The sequence below is a fragment of the Macrobrachium rosenbergii genome, chromosome 41 (assembly GCF_040412425.1).
Source record: "Macrobrachium rosenbergii isolate ZJJX-2024 chromosome 41, ASM4041242v1, whole genome shotgun sequence".
Lineage (NCBI taxonomy): Eukaryota > Metazoa > Arthropoda > Malacostraca > Decapoda > Palaemonidae > Macrobrachium > Macrobrachium rosenbergii.
The window spans coordinates 6,579,565-6,586,503 of NC_089781.1; positions in this window are offsets into that span (position 1 = coordinate 6,579,565).

Below are 6,939 nucleotides of genomic sequence, written 5' to 3' on the forward strand. Positions count from 1 at the left end.
CTGTTGCCAGCACTCGCGGCTTCAAGTTTCCTTACTTCACAGGGCCACGTCTTTCTTGAATTCCTAAATTATTTCGACACCGTCGTTCGTGGATTTTTTTAATTTCCAAATTTCCTTATCTCCTTGAGTCATGTTTTTTGCATGTTTACAGAACTTTGTGTGTCATGTTTTCCTGTCATACCTCTCGTAACTTCTAAAGTTTCCTCATTTCTAAAGATCGTGCTTCTATGAATTTCAAAGCTGAATCATTTCTGAAGGAATGCCAAAGTTCAAAGTTCAAAGTGTCCTTATTTCTCTGGGTCATTTCCTTCATGAATCTTACCCTCCTCATTTTTGTGGAGAACAAGAATCTCAAAGTTCCCTCATTTTCTTGAGTCCTGTTATTTTTTTTTTATTCCTTTGGGCTCATCAACCTGCAACAATCAACCACATTCCATATTTCGAAAAATGAGGAAGGCCGGTTATTAAAAAAGTTTACCTGACATCAAATTTTGTACGATATTCCTCACGTTTGGCATTTCCCCCCTGAACGTTTTTGACGATTTTCTGTTATAACGTCAGTACTATACATATGACAATATTCACATAAGAAATTTATCCATTTAAGAGCAAAAATATCGAGCTATCAATGTAAAAATATCATTTAAACAAAAATATTGAGTGTACAAACATTTAAACTGAAAATATCTTAAACCAAATGAAAAACACGATTCAAATAAATAAATCTGTTCATAATATTTAATATCAAGCTATCACATTACATCAAACAAAAAATTAATAAATATATTCAAAATTTCTTTGTGCGCCAAGGATTGATATTTTTCAATGATGGTAATAATTTTGTGTACCTTTAATCCAAAACATTTACAAGTAAAGCCAACAGAACTGAAGATTTCCAGTGATCAGTCAACAGCAGTCAACGCATTGTTGGGCGACTGAAATTCATTTGAATCAATGAATAGAGGTAAGTTATACTTTTTTCATTTTTTTTTTTTTTTTTAACCAGCACGGATAAAAATTTCAACCTTTTTTTACTATACGCAGGATATGAATTACGCAAAGTACTGTCTTTGGTTTCCAGGGTAACAAAGATCTGAGTGTGTGTGTGTGTGTGTGTGTGTGTGTGTGTGTGTGTGTGTGTGTGTGTGTGAGAGTGTGTGTGAGAGAGAGAGAGAGATATGATGAGGAATAGAGGAAGTAAACTTGCATACTTTGTGTGTGTGTACGTTGCTCTCTCTCTTTTCTGTTTTTTATTACAGTCTTTATAATGATTATCATTATCGTCATATTCGCCACCAGTAACATTTACCATTACAATCATACCATTATGTGAAAGGCCAACAGCTGTGCATCAAGACAAAGCTAAGTCTCCACAATTGGCCAAATCGGATACCCATTAAAAAAAAAAGAAACAAACACAAAAAAGAACATTAATAACAACAAAACGGTAGTTAACTCGCTATCAATCTTTCCCAAAGGTAAACATTGGTAGGGGAGGGAAAATGAATGACTATAACTGATTTCCGACAGTCTCTCTCTCTCTCTCTCTCTCTCTCTCTCTCTCTCTCTCTCTCTCTCTCTCTCTCTCTCTCGTTAAAATTATACATTTTTACAAGCTTTCCTTCTATTCCTCTCTCTCTCTCTTTCTCTCTCTCCCCTAATATCCCTCTTTGTCTATTTTTTTGTTTGTGAGTTATCAATTTCTTTCTCGGTTGTCCTATTATTATTATTATTATTATTATTATTATTATTATTATTATTATTATTATTATTATTATTACTAAAATGGCTATGAAATTTGCATTGTGAGCAAAGACAATACAAGTAATAAAAAAGTTAAACAATAATGATAAAATTTTTAACAACAAATGAAGAAGACTTCCGTTTCATCGGTCTCTCTCTCTCTCTCTCTCTCTCTCTCTCTCTCTCTCTCTCTCTCTCTCTCTCTCTCTCTCTCTCTCTCTCATTCCAGGATAAAAAGAATTACATGCCGATTATCTGCGTGATGAATGACAGATAAATCCACTATATAAATCACAAGAAAACAAATCTCTCTGGGTCCAGGGAGGTTATTATGTGGGCTGCGAAAAGAGGGAAATGGAGATAAATACGACAATAAACGAAAATGACACGGAATGATGACACAGGAAAACAAAACGGCGCTGATGAAACGGAAGGCGAAGAAGAGTAGAGCACAAAGCAGAAACGTCTTGGTCACTTGTGGAGAAATTCTTTTGCCCTTCTTTGGCTGAGTCGGTTGAGCTTCGGACTGTCACTCGATGGGCCGGAGTTCAATTCCCCCGGCCGGCTGATGAAGAGTTAGAGGAATTTATTTCTGGTGATAGAAATTAATTTCTCGCTATAATGTGGTTCGGATTCCACAATAAGCTGTAGGTCCCGTGGCTAAGTAACCAATTGGTTCTTAGCCACGTAAAATAAGTCTAATCCTTCGGGCCAGCCCTAGGAGAGCTGTTAATCAGCTCAGTGGTCTGGTAAAACTAAACTATACTTAACTTTTTTTTGTATCATTACTGCTTGACTTTCACGAGAAATGCGGTGCCTAAGCTCACCACCCAACGCTTGAGAACCACTTTAATAATAATAATAATAATAATAATACGAAAACAGATAATAATTTGATAACAAATCAATAGATATAAATCAACGAAGAGGTAAATATATCGCAATATATAATTTTTTGTAATGACTATGGTCTACGGAATAAATATTCCACGTGCAGACTGGCCGTCGTCCAGCCTGGGAACAACCTCTACCCAGCTGTATTTTACCGAGCATAAACAGACAGCATTATAAGTCATAAACACTAATAATAATAATAATAATAATAATAATATAATAATAATAATAATATTATTAATTATTATTTATTATTATTATTATTATTATTATTATTATTATGGCAGGTTACTGATACAACGGAGACACAGATACATTAAGAGCGTCAAAACACTGGTAACTATAAAAAACCAGCTTATAATCAAGCTATCATAACTTCTCTGCTGTTAGGGCTGTCCCTACTACGCCGTTATACATAAGCATAAATACGGGCAACTTTACAACAAAGGCAATAACTTGTAAAACCTAATGCTGAACCTTAACAGTCTTCTTTCAAATCCCCCTTGCTTGACCTCTGCTTGAAATTCACATACGGCGAGGACAGCAAAATCACCATCTAAAAGTATTGCAGTGAATCGTAAAATAACTCTAACTTCCAGAAATGAAAGGAATCATCATTGTCGACAACTAAGATGCTCGAGTTGATAATTCATTAGGGGCTTAAAAAAAAAAAAAGTATCGTTAGTGAAATGAGGAGAAAATGTTTAGAAAGAAATCAACATAATAACTGGTTAATTTATAAAAAAGTTTTTGTCCCAAAATTAAACAAAATCAATTTTTTCAACATTAGATCATACAGATTGAAAAGATTAAAAACTTCCTTACGATAAATAAAACATATTGCGCGAAATAGGTGACCATAATTAGAAGCACAATGGTCTCATACATAAAAAAAAAAATCAATAGGGAAGTATCAAAACCGTAACCACAAAACGCACGTAGTAAGCAAACAGCTGGGGTGACACGCATCACAAAAAAAAAAAAAAAAAATTACCAGAACTAGAAAGCACAACCGTTAAAGAAACAAAATTAGACTGGATTTTTTTTCTTCAAATAATATCAAAAACAACAAACCGATGAAGTTCGACTATATCAAACAACTAGGACTAACTTGACATTAAATTATCCCTCAACCAATCATTAACTGATTAATTGGGGTTATCTGGCGTCACAACTACCAGGGTCAGATAAAGCAAGATCAACTCCTGCAAATAAGGGAAAATATCACTAACGCACTAGAAGAAAAAGAAAGACGGTACCGGTAATAATAATAATAATAATAATAATAATAATAATAATAATAATAATAATAATAATAATAATATATTCGATTAATAAACAGCCGTGAATATTCAACTTTAGGATCGGCTCTTTTACAAAGACTAATATACAGATAATAACTGCCGATAGCAAAGATGTTGATGATGAATATGAAGAATACAGAGTCTCCCTTTGCAACCTAGATGTTATAAAACACCAAAAAGACGAATCTCTCTGAATCGATTATCATGACTCACAGATTGCATGATAATTCTGGAGATACCACAATAAAAGGAAGGTCTACGGATCGGACGTTACTTATAGAGACTATAGAGACTGAGAAGACAGAGTCTGCCATCCCCCAACCGCTCCGCCCCCCACCTCCCTGACCTACCCATACCCTCCAACCAACTGACAAAAAAAAAAAAAAAAAGAACACACTGCAAATCCTTGTTATACATTTACTCGAATTACCTCGATGAAATCAACATCGTCAATATAGTTCGACAATAAATTTTGTAAAGCACACCACTAGAAGGCTAATAATACTCTTCACTAAAACGAGAGAGAGAGAGAGAGAGAGAGAGAGAGAGAGAGAGAGAGAGAGACTGGGTAATGTTATCACCAACAAATCGTTTAAGATTTTAAATTACGAGCCATATTTCTGAAAACAGCGAAGTAGTGCCGTGATGGGTTAATTGGACCCGGGTCGGGTTTCAGCTCGTGAAGTACTTTTTAAGTATTTAATCTAATAAATTTTGCCATTCAGATCTTCAACCTTTCTGAATCTTCAACCTTTCTCACTCCCACTCTGTCTCGGTTTCTCTTATTTACTTTAGGGTACATTGAGAAACCCAACACAACACAAAAAACTAGCAATGTAAGGCAGTCGTTTTTCTTTTTTTTTTTTTTTTTTACGTCTGGTCGTCGTTGAGTGTTACTTAAGTAAGCACTGAAAATTACACCATAAAAGGAGTAATTGGTTTACTCGCTGTACTCTGTTTATGCCGAGTATTTACACTGCGGTGTGCACGAAAAAAATATACACTTCATAAGCACGCACGCACAAATATACACACACACACAATATATATATATATATATATATATATATATATATATATATATATATATATATATATATATATATATATATATATATATATATATATATATATATATTGTGTGCGTGTATGTGTATGTATGTGCACATACATATATGTATATGCATACATATATATGTATGTATATTTATACATGTGTATATATATGCATGTGTATATATATACATATATCTACAGTACATATGCAGATAGATAGATAGATAGATAGATACATAGAGATAGATAGATAGGTAGATAGATGACATTGCAAAGGAAGATGATCATCACGAAAATGAAATGGAATAATAATAATAATAATAATAATAATAATAATAATAATAAATAATAATAATAATAATAATAAAGCACTACTGTTGCGGCGATACTAATCTATTAACTGCTCCGTATTGGATATTTAAGAAGACTTAACAGGAAGTCACGCAGACTGACACTTACGTTACAAATCCGAATCATAAGCATCTGAATAGTCCACGAGAATCAAGGCCGGATACATCTAAATTTATAATCAAACTTGAAAACTCTCTAAACTCCTTTACTCTTTTCTAGAGTAGTAAGATTAGGGGATGAATTTGGAACTGCTAAATTAAACGATTATTCAATCTGCATTTCTTTTGATATTCATATACTGTGGAAGAGGTACGTTCGGAAAATCAGGGTAAGTTCGGTGTCAATTATTCATCCCATTCATTGCCAAAAAAATTGGAGTGCTTTGGATTTCTTTAAAGATTTGGTTCTTCCACTTCCGACGTCCTAAACCAAGATTCGGTTTCCCGTTTCTGTTTATTATTATTATTATTATTATTATTATTACTATTATTATTATTATTATTATTATTATGTTCCGACTCGTAATAGGCCTGTATATGACATCCTCTATTATCTAGTTCAACTTTTTGTCTTTTCCCTTTCTTGTGTATTAATTGCCAGGGCCAGGTGGGGGTATTTGACTGTCATTTATTTTATCATGAAAAAATGTTAAATTAAATAAAATTCTAAAAATTATATTAAAAATCAAGAATGTGAAAAGTCTCCCCGATATGTTAATGCCGTGATTCATGCATGTGCGGTCGGATGTAATTAACTTTTTCCACGAAATTTTGATTGAGCATGTTCCTGTGAAAATAAAAGAAAGTCAAACCGGACATTTATATTTGTATGCGTTTTGCACGTGAACGGCTCTAGGAATTTCAATCAAGGTTTAAAAATTTTATAAAATCGACCGGGCAAAATGAAGGTAGCATAGCTCAATAATTATGCCAAATATCTTCATTTTTCTTGCACTCAGTGATAAATGAAACCTATCAGTCCTCAATACCTTTCGTTTATTTTTTATGACAGGAATTTCAGCCAATAATTTAGTACAATAATATAGACTAAAGAATTAATAGTAACACAAACCGCAAAAAACCTGTGCTATTCTCTCATCAATGATCTTTTACTGAAAAAAAAAAAAAACTCAGTTTAAGGTAGAATCTACCCTCCGTGTTCTCATGAGAACGTGGAAGTCTGTCTTCAGCTTTAATGATGAATGATGATTATGATTTATATAAAACCGCTCTCTGACTCTTCTTACATTATTCCCTAACCCCCCAACCCCTCCACCCCAAATCCCCCCCCCTCTCCACACCCCATCCCCCAACACTATCCCTCGAACAAGATGCGAAGCGTTCTTAAGCCAATCTGCGTTACTTTAGATGTGATGATTATCGCAATAAATCGCCAGTGAGCTTTTCGTCTCTCGTTGGCGAAACCGAATGTTTATCCTCCGCACCTGTAAATACACTTACCAAAGAGGAAGGGGGAAGAAAGGGTGGGAGAGGGGGGAGGGGAGAAGGAGGGAAGGAGGGAGGGAGGGAGGGAAAGAGGCACGGCGGCACTCTTGATGTAAACGGCACGCTAAATAAGATCCTTCTTTTAA